The 19,361-nt window shown below is 42.1% G+C and overlaps 1 protein-coding gene across 4 annotated transcripts in view; it reads left to right on the forward strand.

The window, feature by feature from the left end:
• Positions 1-19,361, forward strand: part of rerea (arginine-glutamic acid dipeptide (RE) repeats a) — a 153,408-nt gene that overhangs the window by 30,248 nt on the left and 103,799 nt on the right. For 2 of the 4 annotated variants that reach the window (XM_042491196.2, XM_042491198.2), the window contains exon 1: positions 11,121-11,627. The exons of 1 other annotated variant lie outside the window; for it this stretch is intronic. The gene's annotated coding sequence lies outside the window, so the exon portion shown is untranslated. Of the gene's footprint in view, positions 1-2,122; positions 2,204-11,120; positions 11,628-19,361 lie in introns of those variants that run through there. One more of the 4 variants, XM_088082237.1, reaches the window with a different exon arrangement.

Genomic DNA, 19,361 nt, shown 5'->3' on the forward strand with positions numbered 1-19,361 from the left:
GCTGAATTCAGGAGGCGTATTGCATCAGAGGCAGCGAACGAATAATAACAAACAGTATCATTTTTGTACATCTGGTAAATATCATGGGATGCCTTGTTTTGTTCTAGCTTTGACGTGGAGAAATAATTGGTTAAGAAACCAGCCACAACATCCTTTCAAGAAAAATAGCTCAGACAAACTCCTACATGTATTCATCATACTGTGCCCTACATATTCATCAGTCGCTCATTATTTTGTCTTGTCTGTAGGGTGTCCTGTCCTTAATCTGCTCCTCCGCAAATTACTACGTACCATATATTATTCTTAACCAAAATGTATCACTTAAATTATTCTAATCATTAATTTGGGTTTGCAACAAACCAAAAAAGGGGCAAAAAAAAAAAAATTGAATCACATGAACAGAAAAGGACACAACTCCACACTACACTATTTCTACAAAATTTTTAAAGGTCCAATGTGCACGATTTAGGAGGACTTAGTGGTATACGGTGAGGATTCAGAAATTGAACTAACTATGGTGGCCAATTTAAAACTCTAGAAGGCAAATGGCCGTATGTAGAGCCAGTGTCGGGTTTGTCCGTTCTGGGCTACTGCGGAAACATGACGGTTCAACGTGGAGATTTGCGTAGATGAGGACCCGCTCCAAATGTATATATACACAACTCATTCAAGGTAACAAAAGTATTTATTTTAAGGTGATTATACACTCTCGGTGGTCTCACTCTAATTGCCTATTTTTGTAAGTGACAGAGAGTTTTAGGCACAGTGGAGAGGTTTAGCTTCACTTTTAATCAGCCTGACCTTCTTCTGCACGTCTTTGCATCTACTGAGCTATAAATAACCCATGAATGTTTTAATACAGCTCTTAATTAACAGTCCAGCTCCATTTAGACTGTGGCAGGACAAATTAGACTATGGCGGCCCGCCATGGTCTAAATGCACAACATTTTTGCTGACACTAGACTTCAACAAAAGCCACAAACTGTGTTCTTATTAACTTGCTGTGACTGTTAATTCGCCACTTCTTCACCGTCTCTCTCCCTCTGTGCCGCTGCCTGCATATCCGCAGCATCAAAGAGAGGCATGAAAGTAGAGAGCACTCACTCTGCAGCAAAATCTGGGGATCAAAAAGTCCCCAGAAGAGCACTGCACAGGATAAGCTCGACTTGAAGCTATCTCGGAGGGTCTCCGACTTTCAAGGGGCAGCCCTACAAATTTAGTTCCATTATTTTTTGTTGGAAAACGTACAAACCATTTGGGAGAACAGCCTGAAAGAAAACATACTTATGTCTTTCCATTTTTGCCACTATGTCCCCCTGAATCCCACACAGTGGACGTTTAATCACTGAGTTGTTATTTAAAAATGTTTCTTAAAATCTAGATCTCCACTCAACAATTTATTCACATTGTTACATATGGTACATAACTGCAGGCGCACACACACATGCATGCAGGACAGAAATGCACACTTGTACACATCCCCAGTCTGTACAGTATTAAAATTCTTGCATTGAAATGTAGCAGATTGATAGCGTGCGTGTGCGTGTGTGTGTGTGTGTGTGTGTGTGTGTGTGTGTTGCGTTTCTGGGTGTTAAAGAGAGTAAATGCAGGGAATCTCTCGGTGTGCGGATGCTGAATGTGAAATGTCAATGTTATTGAACAGGTGCTGCGAGGCAGAGCTGTGATGTTTTTATTTCCAAGCTCTTGTCAAGCAAGGCAGAGAAGAGAGGGCTCATGGGATAATGGGGGAGGTTCAGGGGTGGGGGGACTGTGAGTGTGTGTGTGTGTGTGTGTGTAGCAGTGTGTGTAGCAGGTATGAGTGTCTAGATCTGTGTGTATCCAGAGAGGTTTATTGTGAAGAGGGAAATGAATACTGGCTTAAAATAAATGCTCACAATCTTCTCGTAGAAAATGTTAACTGCACTGTGAGGGGTATTTTTTTTTTTTTTTCTTTTAGTGGCTACACTCACCATGTGTTCAACATGATGCCAAATATGGCTGCCGTCTTCACCCATGCATACACCTCTACTGTCAAGCTGTTATCACCTCGTTTGTTCCATTTGCACATCATTTATGTTTTTCCCCCCCTTGTCCTCTGTGTGCGTCTGTTCTTCCCCTTCAGTTTTTCTCTTGCAGACTGTCGTTGTGTCAATACTTGTTGAGAGGCAGTGTGGCAGTGAGCTAGGAGGTGAATGCAGTCAAGGTTAGTCAACAATGCTTTGTGACACTGGAGCGCTGACTAACACAGCGTTTTCTAACCCCCCCCTCCCCCCTTCCTTCCCCCAAAATGTTTCTATTCCTGCTCACCCTGTGGACCTTGGTCATGTTCTCTACCTGCCCTTGGTGCTCTCAGTCTTATTTCTCTCCATCATCATCATCCTCACCCCTCATTGTGCTCCTCCACTCTCTTCCTCCCCCCCGCAGCCATCTTTCTCTTTCTTTCTGTTCCACTGGAGATAAAGGCTCAACCCTGTCAGCACTCATTCATCCCTCTACTGCTAACTCATGCTAACCCTCTCCTGTGTTAGTGTCTGGATGCATTATTTCTAGGGCTGTCCAGATCACCAGTTTTGGGGGCATTGATTCTTAGAAATGTGCACGATTAATTGAAGCTCTGTGGGAGCAGGGGAAGAGGGGACGAGAGGACATTTTTTGAAACATCAGTTTTCAGTGTTGCATCTAAAATATCATGACAGTCGGACACTTTGTTAGCATGCGGGGGCATTAACATTCTGCATAGTAGCTAGAAAAAAGGAGCTCCTTGCAATCTGGCTGAGCTGATACTTAATTTATTTAGCTTGTTGTAGATTTGTGATACCTCAGGTGCCTTTGGCATATCTGGCACTCGACTTTTTGGGGGTCATCTTTGTAAATTTTGAAACTATTTCATACCAAAGACTGTATATAAAGATGGAGGATGCGTCTTTACTTAGACCTGACCGACCAATTTCTAGCTTCAAAATTGATTTTGAGCACAGTGATTAGCACAAATCGCTGTCTATCATGATGTTAAATCCCCTTTTATAGGTTCAAGTAACCATCTCAAACCAAACTTTTTTTTTTTTAATTTATTATGGCTAATGTCCCATCCACAACAGGTTTTGTACAGACATGGAAAACCTGGAAAAGTCATGGAATTAGTAAAAATCATTGAAAGATTTCGAAAAGTCATGGGATTTTGTTTTGTGCAATGAAATCATAACAGTAATCTTCTGTAGATAATCTTCCACATTATGTTACATAACAGCAATTTTTTCCCCGTGGCTGGTGACGTAACGTAGCTCTAATGTGCGTTGATTCGTAACATTTTGTGTTTTTTTTTGACTCAGTGCTGTCTCTCCCTTCATGTATGCCAGCTACTAGAAATCATGCTGGAACAGATTTTTATCTGATTTGTTAAACTGTAACCACAAAACTATGTCTGTCACTACGTTTAAACGTCCTTTCCTGAGAATAACCTATAATTAATGTTGATGCATAATGAATCATGTTGGATTACTAATTCTTAATTTATGGGCTGTCTGGATTTGAAAATCAATTATTATACTATATAACGATTGAAGCTTTGAAACATTTGGGTCAGGCCTTATTATTTGCTTTTAGCATTAGGCTAAGAACACCTTTGTCCGTTTTTGAAGCCAGTGCAATGCTATCTTTGGCAACGTGATTAATGTAACTCTGTGTTGCACTTTTAATTCCAATGAACGCATGTCAAAATGTGATTACCGTCTTGCCATTTACTTTCTCCTTTCCTGCCATTTAAAAAAAAAAAAAAGGAGTTGCAAGAGTGAGAGCAGCGCCTATCTAAATGTCCAGAACAGCGGCAGAGAATCCAGTCACGATATGAAAAAAGGGGGGGCTGCAGTTCAAAGCCGACTAGCAGGTTACTTAATGAGTTTGGTAATTGGCTCGCTGTGGCCTCCGCGCATCCCTGCCCTCCTGCTGCTGATGTGTGCAGGAACAGGGAGAGCGCCACAGCTTGCACTCCCTCGCTCAGTCTTTCCTTCCCTCACGCGACCCATCCATCTTTACTTCCATCCATCGCTCTTCCACGAGCTGACTCAAGGAGCCAGTGCTGCACCAAGTCTACGCTATCTATTCCCCACTGCTCCTTTTAAAAAGACAAGTTAGCGTGCTGCATGTTAGGTCTCCACTCTGCTCAATGTCAAATATCAACAACATTGGCCCACCTCACAATCCCCTTTTCTCTCCCACTTGTTTGCTCTCGTTTTCTCTCTCTCTCTCACACACACACACACACACACACACACACACACACACACACACGCTATCTATTATATGTTAGATGCTTCATGCATTATGCAGAGTATGTGCATCCAAACAAGCAATTTGCAGAATTTCCAGCTCACCACTTCTGAGTAGTAATTCTCTGTGTGTCCACAACAGCATAATGAGAAACACACTTCCATGCTCAGTTGATTCATAAGTCCAAACAATAAAGACAAAGAATAGCGGGCTCGCCATGTAATCATAAATGACACCTAACATATTATTCTCAGATTTCAGCACATTATCTCCTCACCAGAGACATGAAAGGGACAGCTATTCTTCTTGTCTCATTGCTGTTGTAATAATGTGTGCGGTAGGGGGGGGGGGGTAAAACATCATCACATCTGGTTTAAATCTCATTAAGGCATGTATTAAATTATAGTGATAATAGTTGAAGGGGAAAAAAAGACCTTCATGGTTTACTTGTAAATGGGAGAGGTATGGTTTTAGTTTGGATTGCTTATTGTTTTGTTTGTTTATAACAAGCCTCTAGATGTAGTGCCTATTGGGATCTGGACTAGTGAGGCTAACCTAATATATACTCTGGCTAATGAGCAAGCTTCCCACCTTCCTACCTACTCCCATTAATTTCCATTTTGTACCTTTAAAAATCCATAAATATAGCCTGCATGCATTAGTAAATGTAGCCGTCTCCAGTTGCAAGACTGCTGCCAAGCTTTTTATCTACTCCCACAGTTGAGCGGTTGATTCTGAACGCTGTAGGGGTTGGAAGGCCAAAGCACAGCTAAGTGGCTCCTCTTGACCTCAGCACTGATCTCCCAACTGTCTGCTCCGACTGCACACAGACAGATTTTTACCCATTCGCTCCTGCGAAAAAACAGTCTAATCTCATAACACAGCCTCAACACCCTGTCTGTGTGCTGTCTTTTTAAATAACACATCCTTTTCTCACCGCACCCAGTGTTGACACGCTGACCGTACATTTGCCTTTGAGATTACTTCTCTCTGCTGTTATTCATGCCAAACTGGAAAAAAAGAGGAATGTGAGGAGATGGAAAAATTCAAGATGTGAAAAATTAGCTTGAATGACTTGACCTATAATGGATGTGCTTATTCTGGTTATCACTATCTATCTGTAAACGAGATGGTTGAATCATTAGCTTACACACTGAGAGCAGCCAAGTGTGACCAGAGGAGAGTAATTGATTTCTGAATAAGCATTGGTACTGGGGAAAAAAAAAAAAAAAAGAAGCCACAGCGTTGTGGGCCATCGCGCCATATTGAGCATCTTAATACGCATGTCATGAATTATAGTGTGGGGAGTTAATTTTTTTTTTTTTGTTTTACACATTATGACTCTCTCCTCCCCCACTCCACCTCCTCTTTTAGCACAGCAACAGCACTTGAGCTGCACTTCAGCTCTCTGTCCATAGGGTGGCAGTGTGTGGAGGTGAGACAGCCATGTGCTCTGTGTGAAATGGAGCAGTCACTGGCTATTTGAGCAGATTAGCTTGCAGACAGTAACCACACAGGAATCACACACACACACACACCCCAACCGCCACTCTCTCTCTCTCTTTTCTTTTTTTTTTTTTTTTTGCTTTCAAGACAACAGATCACATGTGCTTTGCTGACTGCTGATGACTTTTAAACACAGTTTCATCCTGCTGCAGTAGGATTCTTCTAACTGCTTCCAGAGCTGAGCATCAGACACATGCACTGTTTGTTTATCCTGCTGTGTCTTTGTTCACAGAAGGATTTGCCTGAAATGTAAACTTCCTCTTTTTCGCCACAGCCCGCACTCTGTCTCTCTCTCTCTCTCTCTCTCTCTCTCTGCGGCCCTTTTTGGAAATACAGTCTCATTCCTCAGAGTCTGTTCTCGGTACAGCCACGGCAGGCTGAACTGCTCTTTTATTCAGATGAATGAGGCCCTGTTTTGCCTGGAGAATCAGACAGACACAGACGGTCCATGTGAGAGCTTGAAGAATGTCTGTGGAAAATCAGGGGCTTTAGTGAAATAGCATGGAAGTTATTACACGTGTGCATTTTAGTGTTACTTCCCACACGTGTGAGTTCACGGCCATACAGAGTTTTTTTTTCTGGTTCATAAGCATTTCACACACTGATCTGTTAGCTCAGCTTTATTCTACATTTTAGCACGCTGTCATTTAATGGAAACTGATGACAGTGTGAGCTATTACTGAAAGCAGTTTGTTTTTCTGCTCTTACATATCAAAGTCTGCAAATGAGCAATCAGGTTTTGCTGTATTTTATAAAGAGAAAATGCTGTGATTCCTCTCACTAACATTTGATCAATTTGTCTGCCAGGTGGCAGATTCTTCCATCTGGAATAAGGTTTACTTACATTCATTTTTTTTTTTAAATATGCAATAGTTTTACCAAATGGCTGCTGCAAGCAAGTTTCACTCTCTTGAGTAGCTTGTGTAGCTTGGCAAAGAGATTAGACATATGTAGCCTACAAGTGTCTTGGTTTTCAGAGTGTTGCGAGGCTGCCAAATGTGACTGTGAATAGCTATGTAAACAAGATAGCTATGCAAGGCTAGACCTTGCACTGATTGCCTGAAGTGAAATACCATTCCTTGGCTTCTTTCACATTTTTACAACTGTGTTAATGATCGCAAATAAAGGCTCGCTAGGTAGCAGGTTAATTACTAGCTGTCTGTTTGGATTGCCTCCAGAGGGCATCTTGATTTCCAGTTAGTCTTTTGTCACCATAATAGGGCTGTTTGCTTGTGTGGAGAAAAGTGTAACCTCTATTCTATTAAAGGTCCATTTTTTGCTTTTATAGTTAATGAAATTTTACTCTGTCGAGTACTGTTCTTTTTAGTAAAAGCAATAGTCCTTGAATCTTCATATCCACAAGCGTGCAGTTAACCATATTTAGTTGAGTAATTTCCTTGAGTTACTTTGTTGGGAGATTGGAGAGGATTGTTTTATTGCTTCCCCTTCTCTCAACCCCCTCCAGGCAAAGTCTGTGTTTTAATTAGTCGTGTAAGACCCTATTTTCCCTTTGGATTCCCCCAACTTGTAAAGTACTCTCTTAAGAATCCATGAAGGCTAAAAGGGGCAATGAATGATTTGAAGTCAGCCTTTTTTTTTTCTTTTTTTTTTTGCTTGCCTGCCAGCAGTGAAGGGAGAGGCCTATCAGCACTTGCCGTCAGTATGAGGAACAGTAACTTCAAGCAGCAGTCACACAGAGTCTTTGTTCTTTATGGATTTAGTACGTGTGGCGAAGAGAGTCACTGCTTTAAAGCCCCATCTGGAAAAGCGCTGCTCAAGTTTTTAATATGAGAGGAACAGCTTCTGTAGATAATACCTGCCCGAGAATGGTAAAATGGTCTCAAGGTTCAATCTAGCACATCCGTTTTTTTTTTCCCCTCCTCGCATAATGTTTTGGCAGCAGGGAAGTTAGCTTGTTACACAGTGGAGATTTAGTCATGTGTTAAAGTCGAGCTTCTGAAGTACACCCCCACCACCGCCACAACCTAACCCTCCTTTTGGTTTACAAGTCTGTTTTCTTCTCTCAATCCCTTTTTCCTTCAACTTGTCTGCTCATCCCTGGTGAATGTATTAAATGAAGTTACTAGATATGAGTGCTTAAGAGGCCAGGGCCTCTGAGGCTTGCCAAGTCTCTCACAGGCTTGGCTCAGTCATCCATGTCGCTTTTTTCTGTTGTTTCAGCTACTGGCTGACTTACTTGTATCGCCGAGCACTTTCTCTCTTTCTCTCCCTCGTTCACTCTCTGTGTTTGCTGCCTCTGAGTGGCTTGTTTTTCTCCAGTGTGGAGAAATCAGGCTAAAGCAAACAGTGTGTGTCAGCCACAGCTTTTGTTAAGTATTCATTTTTAATGAGCGTAAGTGGCTACAGAATCCTATAAACCATAAATGGAGTAGTCAGACCGGGGAGGGGGCCGCGCTGGCCTTTGATTCAGTGGCTGTCTTGCAGTCTTTTTGTTTAGTAACACTTGTACTAATTATGTTTGATGTGGGTGAAGAAAACATATTTCAAAATGATAGTTTGTGTTGCTTTTTTTCTGTGCCTTTTTTCCCCCTCTCATACGCCCCCTCTGGTTTTGTTAGCTCTTATATGGAATTGTTCTCCTTTAATAATCTTTAGGAAAAAGGCGGCTGCAGAAAAGTGTCATTTTCTCTTTCGAGCAAACGCGGAGCTCCGTTAGATTTCATTTCCTCTGAATTGAGAAAGAGGCACCAAGAAACCAGTTTTTGTTCTGTCGGGATCGAAGGCACTGTAAGCTGTGGGAGGGGGGGTGCTCAGGGAAAAGGTATTGTGATGGGCTGTTTGAATGCTGAACAGAATTGAATAGACACAGTCAGCTTCCCAGATACATGCTTAGGCCTGTAGAATGTGGAGTGCTTTGCTTGTAACTGCACCGGTTGTCTCCTTTCATTATCGGTTAATGGTGCCCAACTTGACAGAGCCATGTGATAAACAGAGGAGCTGTGAAATCCTGGAGGTGGAGTTCTCGTCTGCCTGATAATGGGATCTCATCTGCCAGGGAGGGGAGCCTGCCCCGCCAGCCAATCCAGCTTTGCTCTGCACTGCCTTCAGAGAGGATTCACTACACTCACCCTTCAATGCTGTCTTGGCCCAACTTAAGCCTCACAGCCCCACTGAAAAAACGATGGCTGACTTTGTCTTGCGTAACACATGATAGAATTAACGCCGTGATTGTGCATCAGGAAAAAAAAGACATGCATTTCTTATCATTCGTGTATCCTCTGGTTGTTTGTGTAACTCAGGAAAGGAGGCAGACTGTGTGTAAATATCATAAACATTGACCTTGTGAAATGTATACATACAGTGATAAGGGAGGAGCTGTGGCTGCCATGGTGTTAGGTTACTATAAGGGAGGTGGGGGTGGGGGGTACTCAGGAGTGATGCCTCAGGAGCTGGAAAAGGTTTTTACCAGCACTTTGTTGCTCACTCCCACCCTTTGCTTTTGAAACGAAGACGACCAACATGGTTTGCAGCACAATGAAAGACCCCCTGCACACCACCCCTCAACTCAATTGCTATTGATCCTCACTGCCTGTCTTTCCTGCTGCCCGTGTTTGGCTTTAGTGCAAAAAGAGCCCAAACTATTTGCTTTAGTTAATTGGATTTTGACAGTGATCCAATAATATCATGTTTTATGACAATGAAAATGTGTCAAGCTACTTGCTCGGTGAAATGGAAATCTAACCCTATTAATTTATAACTTAATGCAGGTCATCTTTGTTTGCACCCTGCTCTTATGTGTAAGGGAGATTGTCAGATGTATTTTCACTGGTAGCATTGAGATAAAGAGGAAACAGACAGTAATGCATTTTTTTCTCCCACAAAATGAGACCTTGAAAAATAGCGACATTGTGAAATCTGACAAGATTATTTTACTTGAAAGAAATCTAGGAAACGGATTGCCTTTAAAAATGGAAGTAAATACAGCTATTAGTCTTCATTTATGTTTACTTTATATCTAATTAGTTAAGTTTGCTTAAAATGTGGTTATAAAAATACAAACCAAATAGTGAATAAAAACAAATAAGTCAAATGTAAGATACTGTAAATGAAAAATAGAAATAAACCGCTATATGATGTATTTTTAAATAGGTTTAATAAAATGCTGTGGAAAAAAACCCAGCTCATGCTGTTTTTACATTAACAGTTAAAGAAACTTTTAAATGTAACAACAGGAAAAAAGAAAGTTAATTTTACTTGAATATATTGGTGACCCTGCCAGTAAATCTTTACAGTGTACTTAAGTTTGTGAAGTTGTTTCAACTTAAAAGCGAAAAGTTCAATCACACCAGTCTTTCTAAGTTTATATAACTTCAGTAAACCAAGTTTACTATTATATATCTGTATCCTGCTGGTTGCAAACTATGTTATATTTATATATTCTTTAACATGTTAACAAAGCAGATCTCCTAACCTCATCATGAGCAGAATCCTTATTGATAATTTTAAGTAAGATCAACTTGTCAGATTTTACAGTGCACATTTGATGTGATGTGCAGACTAGCCATTAAAATCACCCTCCCAAATATTGCTAATGGACTATTCACATTATCATCCTCGCTTGTTTCTGGCTTTTAAATGGGTGGGGTGACTAATTAATTCATTATCCAAAAAATGCAAATGAGCTCCACAAGCCTGAGCAGCATTCATCCGCTTTTCTCTTGTGTATTTTTTTTTTTTTTCCAGCAGATGCATATAGCTAATGTTTTCAGATAGACATCAGCATGTATTACAGATGTATTTATTTATCTAACATTAAAACGTGCCATTGCTTGGTGGCGTTGTGCAGAATGGGAAAAGAGAAATGTAGTGTGCTATTAAGCCATTATTAACAAGGCACTACTACTACAAGCTTTCATTGCTTTTCATTGTCTCGCTTTAGTGTTTCAGTCACATTCCCATAAGCGTTACCATTGATCGGTTGATGATTGTAGGTCGGGCCACTTTGGCTGCCGTGCATCTCGCTTCCTGGTGCAAACACACACACACACACACACACACACACACACACACACACACAAAAACACACACACAACGTTTCCCTACGGGGTTGCCATCAATCAGCAGCCCCATTGGCGTCCCCCCAACCACCACCACCACCACCACCACCCTTTTGTCCCCGACGATTATTTGAATCCAGTCCATGTTTTTGTTTCGCTCGTTTTTTTCTCTTTTTTTTTTAGTGTGGTCGGGGTAATTCTCCTTCACTAGTGTCTGGATAAAGAAAGACTAGGTCAGCCATGTGGATGCGTCTGTTGAACAGCTGAAGAGGAGGAGGAGGTGGAGGAGGGGAGGAGGAGAAGGGGGGTTACAGAGACGGAGGGAGCGATAGGGAGAGCGTGGAGAGTGTGTGCACAGAGAGAAGAGAGAGAGAGAGAGAGAGCGCGTGTGTGTGTATGCTTGTGTGTGTGTGTGGAAAAAGGAAGCGGAGCCTGTAAACGGCGAACTCGCTGGTTTCCTACCCCTCGAAACAACTAACAGCGCCGTGTTACTTTTCATGTGGACACTATCATCGACAACAACACGGCCGGAGGGAATACGAGCAGTTTCCGACGATATTGCTCGGCAAATTTCGGACCCGAACAGTAAAGCAGTAAAGTGAAACCGTCTTTTGTTGAAGCAAGTGTTCACCCGAGCCCCTCCGTGGGTTTAAAAGAGAGAGGAAAAAAAAACGCTGGGTGATTTTTTTTTTTTTTTTGAAGTGTCCGCTTGGTTTTGTCCCGGTTCTTGGATTTGGCCCAGCTGGCTTTAAGTTCGGTGGGTCATCTCGGGCAAGGATCGCGTTTTGAACTTGTTTGCAGCAGTCTCTGGGACTCCAAGAATCACCAGACTGGCGGGTGAGTAGTTGAATACAAAAAAAGATTGCAGGACGGTTGTGGTTGGAGGAGGAGGAGGAGGAGGAGGTGGGGGGGCGCAGACAGGGAGAGCAATGTGAGGGTGATAAAAGAAACGGAATTTGAGCAATAGTGCTGAATAAAGCCGGGTGGCACTTAGAGTTTAAGCTAAAAGTGTCCTGTTTGTGTTTATAGGCAGAGTAGGAAGCGCGTGTGACCTCCAGTCAAATGTTTTTGAGTGCTCCGGCGAGCTGAAAGTTGGCTGCATTGTTGTAAAACTTGGCTCCTCTCTCTGGACTGTGTAGCAGACCCCTCAGGCAACCTCCATGACCTGACCAGCCTGTAACAAGGCTTCAGCAGCTAATGCTTTTAAAAGCACTAATAATAACGTCAACAAAGCTTAAATAGCAACCTTGCTGCACAGGAAACAAACATCAAAGTCGTTCAAACTGTGTGTATTTAAGCCATCAATCAGCTTCTTCGAAAAAAAGTTGCATTTTGACAGGAAAAAAAAAAAAAACGTTCTGGATGAGTCAGTGGTGCATACATTTTGTACGGGTGGGATTTCCCCAAGTTTCACATAAAAAGGATTGGCTGTTGGATTTACAGCCTTGCTCTTGTCATAAATTGATTATTGGAGTGTAATAATGGAAAGAAGTTGAGTGTTTTAGGGCATCGAGCTCTGGCTGAAGCAGCAAACTGTTGAAGGACCACCAAATTAACTTGACTTCCCCCCTTCAGCACCCCAGAGGCTATGAACTCTGGCCCAAGCACATGCAGCTCTCACTGTGTGTGTGTGTGTGTGTGTGTGTGTGTGTGTGTGTGTGTGTGTGTGTGTGTGTTGGGGGGCTGTTGTTGAAAAGAATAAGGGGGCTGGTGGTGGTGGTGGTGTGTGTGTGTGTGTGTGTGTGTGTGTGTGTGTTTGGAAGGGGGAGCTTAGGATTTGAAAGCAGACTACAGTTATTTGTCTGAAAGGCAGCTTATCTAATGTTTTCCAGTTATAGTGGAAGAGGGGGGAGGAGGAGTGCTTGTTTACTTAAATTACTGTAAAATTGGTCATAGTAAGTCTTCATGTGACTCCAGTCAGAAGCTGGATCCACAGGGTATGTGGCCACATAAGCACAAAGAAAGCAAAGGCCCTGAAACAAGATACAAATCGAAGCCGGGGGGGGGGGGCAGTGATTGCCTTCAATCTCCACCATAAAACAATCCCTTCCTGAAATCCTTCCCCCCTGCTGCTGCAGTTTTTTACTCAGCTATTACATAGACTCAGATGTTGCATTGCTAATTGTGAGGAGCTAATCTCCACCATACACAGCTTCCTGTGGTATTTTTTTGTCCCCCTGCTAGCTGAGAAGTGACCTCTAGCTTAATGATTCAGATGTGATTAATCCACTTGAGTGGGACGACACTGCATGGGCTAATGTATGGCACAGGCACGGCGGATAATGGGCGACTGTTGGAACATAGAAAGGACATTTGCTCCATCCAAACATGGTTTGAACATTCGAGGCTCATTTGGTTTTAAAAGTCATATGACTGTTAATGTGAGGCATTGTTTAAGTCATGAGGTGCAATTCTAGTGAAAAAGTTAACAGCGGTTGTTGTCTTTTAGTGCCCCTGTGACTAACAACACTCAACTGGCAGCTGGTGCTCTCTAAACTTAAAAGGGAGTGATCTTTGATTTAGATATCGTTAACAGACGGAGTGTGAAGATTTTATTCACAACACACTTTGCTTCTGTTTTTAATGATGATTTTAAGGTGATGTCACTTGTCATATGAGTTTATTTCAGCCAACAAAATTGACCCCGAGGCTTTTTTTTTTTCCTCTTTGGGTGATTTGTAGAGAGCTTTTACCTTTCAGATCATAAATGTTTTTCTGTTGTTTTGTGGTCACTGAATGAGGAGAATAAGTCCTTTATTTGAGGAATAGGCCTGTCTCTGAAATGGTAACCAGTAGTGTGACAGAAATAATTTTGGCTATGCGGGTAACATGCACTAGCCAATGAACCAGGCAGATCTGCAAGCTCATGTTTTATTTGCTCTGGCATATACGCCTGGTGGCCCTCCTGTTCAGACGGATCTCTCTCTGGCCTGGCCTGCTTCTGGTCAGTCACAACCATTTACCTAATATTGGGTTTGTTTGAGACTTACAAGTTGTGGAGCCCTCGCACTTTTTGGCATTTTTGGCTCGTGAACCCTTGCGTGGCGACACTGTGAGCAAAAATCTAGCTTAGTGAAGAGGAGCGCCATTGAGGCATTTTTAAAAACAACCAAGATGGCTGCAGCTGATGTGGAACTTTCTGTTTGAAGCAATTTTCAAATTAGTTCACAGACATATTGATGCTACACCATAATAGCTTTCCTCTGCACACTGAAGTCATTTTACATTTGTACATTCATAGGTAGGGTTACAAGGGTATGAGATTTACGGTAGGATAACACTCTCAAAAATATCTTGGTTTCCCCAGTATCAGAGTATACAGTTTTAGACAATCATTATTACTTTCAGTTAAAATAGAATGTTTTTTCGGATGAACAAACACCGTATAGTTAGCAAAAATGTAAACTTTAAACCCATTTTAAATGGAAGTATGTGTAAAAACAGGAAGTGAAGGAGGAAGGGAGATGCGTTTTGTGGTTAACTGTTGCAACCATAGTTGAAGGTGTTTCCAATTGCGCCCAGAGGCATTTAGGTCTACTGCCTGTGATAGCATCGCTACGAAATCGAAAATGAGCTCAGAGTTTCCAGACTAACGCACATTTGCGATTTGGTGTGGCGATGTCATGCTAAACGCACACTTATATGTGGGAAAACTTGCATAGCTTGTCTTTCCAAACACATTTAGAAATGCCATCTTCCTTACTTCCCCAGAGGTTTGGATATCCATTTAGTTTCACTGCTTGTGGAGTGTATGAAAGAGGAAGTGGTCAGATCTCTTAATGGAGTTGTACACAAGAGCCCGAGTTGTTCTGCAGTGTGGGATTTGTATGGGAAGAGAGCATTGAGGGCTTCACGGTAAGGCTGCTATCAAAATGAGAATATAGCAGTCTTAATCTTAATTATGTACACACCACCATACTGCTGTCGGTATCATTTCGCATCATCTATATTTGCAGTGCTTCATATCAGTGTTTGTAGGAAATTAAATCTGATGTGCAATTTGATCTGGGTCTGAGTCCGCAGTCTGCGCTGTTGATTCATGTAAACCAAGGGAATCATAGTAGCGGTGTGAGTCACCCCCCTTCATAAACACAAGTCTCACCGCTGACAAGGTACAGAGAGCTAGTAAACATTCAGCTCACATACAGGCGCGTGTATGAGTGTCACCTCTGAGGAATCTGAGGGGCGATATCCGGATCAAAGAGGCTGTTTCCGACCATACAGAGGGAGAGATGCTTCATAGAGTGAGGCTGTAACGGCTGTCTAGCTGCTCAGAGGTGGCTGAATGTTTGACAGGGCATTGGAAAAACGTTATTTAATCTGCTCGCATGATGGCCCTCACTGGGATTGCACCACGCTGCGTCTCTGCCCCCTTTTTTCCTCCCTGTGTCAGGATGATGGCAGTTGCTGGCTGGTAGAAAAACACACAGAGGTTGTCGGTGTGTTTTCTTGTTGGTTTTTTTCTTGAGGCATGATGTAATGCATAAAGAATACAAAAAATTGTAATTGATGCAATGTTGGCGGGCCTCTAATTGTCTTTCTAATGAGTAAGTCGGCTGGGGTCTTGATATCTTTTCCATTGGGGTAATAGTCTGAATGACTCAACTGTATCCTATTGTAATTACAAAGAAATGACCCAATTGTTGTTATAATAAGCTACATAACTGAAAACAGATGTGATATTTGACCTATTAAAAACAAACTGTTTGCAAGATGTTGATTAGATAAATGTAGGTAAATTACAACTCTGGCTCTTTGGTTGTGTGAATGTGGCTTCTCTCAGCCACATAAAGGGTATGGCTCACAATTACCCTCCCACTTTTGACCCCAGCAATACAGAAATGCAAGAGCCGCCTTTTCATAGAAAGCCGGGCGGAAAATCAATGAGAAGTCATGGCTTCCATACCATTGTTGCCCCCCTAAACACAGGAGCAGACTCATGTTTTTGAGGAGCGATGATAAATCTCTTCAGGTCTTGTTGATTCTTTAGACGGGTTTCATTTCTAAATGGAACAAGCCAGCTCGCCACTTCCTGACCTATTGTCCTTGCAGATAGTGGTTCACCAGTGACGCATTTAGAATACATTAGCCACTGATTGACATAGTACACATGAAACAGTGGTAGCTCTGCTAAGGAGGCAGTACCCTCTGGTGGGTGACTACTGAAACAGAGAGTGATGAAGAGAGGTGCTTTGATTGTTCGAAGAAAATTCCATCTCATTTGTTGTGTGCACGGAGGAAGGGCCGATATCTTTTAATTAACATAAACCTCGGGAGCCAACGATGAGTGAGAAATTGGGATAATTGAAAATAGGCCCTGTCTCCTTTTTCCCCCCACTCTGTCGGTACATCCTTAAAGCAGCTGAGCCCATCGGAGGGCACTTTCACACATGTTAAGTGGGGGGACATCTGGCCTTGTTAATTCAGTGCATGGTCATAAAGTGGAATGGCGGTCCCCACAGGGCCGCCCGCTCCGAACACCGTCAGATGGAGCCTGTGCGTCCTCACTGGCTCCTCGTCCTCCCTGTTGACTGTCCCTCTGACACCAGCTCTGACACTTCAACAAGAACATCCTAGCAATCTCGCTGTGGTGGTTTAACACACACGCTGATGTCCGAGAGAGATAAAACGACAGTACATAAATCTTTATTTGCCAGAAAAGAAAATTGTGTACCTTGGCACTGGACAATATGAAAATTGCATGTTACGATCATCCTGGGTAAAATAATGCGATTCACAATCCCGATAAGCACCAGAATTTGCTTAAAACCTTTAAAGGTCCTATGTGTAGGATTTAGGGGGATGTATTTGCAGAAATACAAGGATATTTTGTTTTCTTTAGAATGTAATCACCTAAAAATAAGAAACGTCATGTTTTAATTACCTTAGAATGAGCCATTTTTACACAGAGTGGGTCCTCGACCATTCAGTCCGCAATGTTGCACCATCAACAGTAGTCCCGAATGCACAAACCAAACATTGACTCGAGATGGGACCATTCGTGTTTTCTGGTTGGCCCTTGTAGTTATTATTCCTTCAATGATAAGCCAAAGAGCATTGGAAAAACACTTCTTTGTAATGTTAAACTGCTTTGTTGAGTGTTTTTATTGCTTTTTTAATCGTTAGGATTGTACGATGCTGGTCAGCTGGTCAAAATCCGCAATTCTCATTTGTAGATGCCGCTAAATCCTCCACACTGCACCTTTAAAAAGGCGATAAAACAAGAATTATTTCACCTTACATTCGGCTAAGGAACAAATATTTTTATTTCATCACAGATAGGACACACAGAACATCCTTTTAAAAAGCCACGCTTTTTAACTATTTTATATCACATTATTTCTTTCTCCATGAAATAAGTCGATTCCTCTTTTCTGTATTTTCTGGGTTGCTATGCATGCAGCCGTTTTTTGCAGAGTCTCTGTTATTGTTGGTTACCCAGCAGTGTCTCTGGGTGCTACTGGACACAATATATGTATCCATTATAATGATAATGGAAAATTACCACCAACTTACTGAGTGTTTTTTTATCATGATGCATGATAAAATCATCGTCTCATCCCTGGTGTCTACTGTAATGTTCTAATGTGCAGTTTTACTGACCAACCCTAATATTCATTTACTTACAACAAAGAAATGAGCGCTCTGTGGGATTCAGCAATCACCTACACAGGAACAGCTCATTTTTCCCCCACCACATATTTGATATCAGTAGCCCTCGTCCATTAGGTGTATGTGTTATGATGAGTGGGCTGTCAGAATCTATACTTCAGCATCCACCTTACGTCCCAGCATCCTCAGGAGCGGCAGCAGAAAATCGAGTGACAGCAGCAGGGAAGCGCTCACGCTGCGCATTCATATCCTATTTTAGCAAGTAAACATTTAATGTGTTTAAATGTATCACGGCTTTATTTATGCATAGAATCTGCTGTTAAGTCTGAATTATACATTAGCCAATGAATAATGCATCAGTGCCATTCCTTAATGATTACTTGCCAGGCAGCGAATGGTAATATTTGCTGATAAATTTACCCATTGATCTTGCTTGTGTTTAACCAGGCTTGTAGAGATGATGTTTGCTCCATTTTGTGTTTAGGGAGGTTTTTTTTTTGTCAAGGATGTAATCAAAAGCAAGATAATTGTCTGGGGTTCTTTTTTTTATAATGACATGTCTTTTAAAAATGACAAATGAGCCCAGAGGAATTAAAGCGAAATCGATATAATCGGAGTTCTTTGAGCACGTACTACTTAGTACTTGTAGTTCTCAATTCACCATTTTCTCTTACATTTTGGAAAGGTTGGTGTGTTTACATACCGCTCTCTTCATGGCTGCTCTTAGGATGACTTATTTATCTTTAGACCTCGACAGATCAATGTCCAATTACAGTTTTGTCTTTGTTGGCTTGTAGCCCTTACACGACAGGGTGCGTTTGTTTGAAGTAGTCTAGACGATGTCTGCTGAGTTGATAATTCAGCCCATACTTGGTAAAGGTTGTCTTTTGATAGCACGTCTTTATTGGCACTGGTTTTAACAGCCGCACCGAGCCAGATTATTGGCACATTATCCGTATAATGCTGCGACTCTAGCATTGCCTAAGCCTTGAAGCACAGCTCGTTACTGTGCAGATATATTGCTTGTCCGCACAATGAGAAAATATTGACTTGTTGTCACTCACTCATTTGATTAGTTGTGCGGGTGATTCTGCTTTTCATTTGTCACCGTGGCAACGTAAATGGGGGAAAACACAGCAACAGCCTCGCTCTATCCAGTAATGAAGCACTGGAGCATTGCAGACTATCACATCTGGAAAACCTCTCTCTAAGCAGGAATGAATGTCTTTATCACTCACGTTGTAGCATTGGCACTTGTCAGCTCAGCTAGTATCCACAAAAAGCCAACATTTGACAGCTTTTCTCACTGCAGAGTGTGCAGCTGCGTGGGAGGGATGTACTCCAACAATTCCACTTTGATTTTACAGGCTTATTTGAGTGAGATTTATCCGTATATTTACAGTGTTGGTAGGTTGCTCCATTTTCTTTTGTCTGTAAGAGTGACTTAAAGCAGTCTGCTCCTACTGTGTGTGTGCGCAAGTGTGTGTGTGTGTGAACCAGGTCATAACAAGAGCACCTTACATTTAACCCAACAGGATTCATCAGCAGCCTTGTTCTTCCAAAAATAATGAGGTAGACAGTAAGGGCTGCCCCAGGCTGCATGTAGGGAGATGATCTCTCTGAACCGGCAAATCATTCCTGTTTTTTATGCTAAAAAGACAGGCTAATGACTATTCTTGATGTGTGTCAGTGCTTTTAGTTAACTAGCCTTAATTCACAGAAAGATCTAATGGGCTTGATTGTCAAGCTGAGTCGAGGCAGTCAGTGAGAGGCTCGCGCTCGGGTATGGGGGGGGGGTGTAATTGTTTTTGCTGGCGGTGATTCTCTCTGGAAGGGATGACTGCACAATCCAGATATGTAAACCAGAGGAAACTGAAAGGCAATATGCTGATACCTTGTCTGTTTCCTCTTGATCAACCTTGCCTCTATGAGATGAAATTTCTAAGCTCTGCCCAAAAA

The sequence above is a fragment of the Plectropomus leopardus genome, chromosome 9, assembly GCF_026936395.1.
Source record: "Plectropomus leopardus strain MGB_pleo_1.0 chromosome 9, ASM2693639v1, whole genome shotgun sequence".
Taxonomy (NCBI): domain Eukaryota; kingdom Metazoa; phylum Chordata; class Actinopteri; order Perciformes; family Serranidae; genus Plectropomus; species Plectropomus leopardus.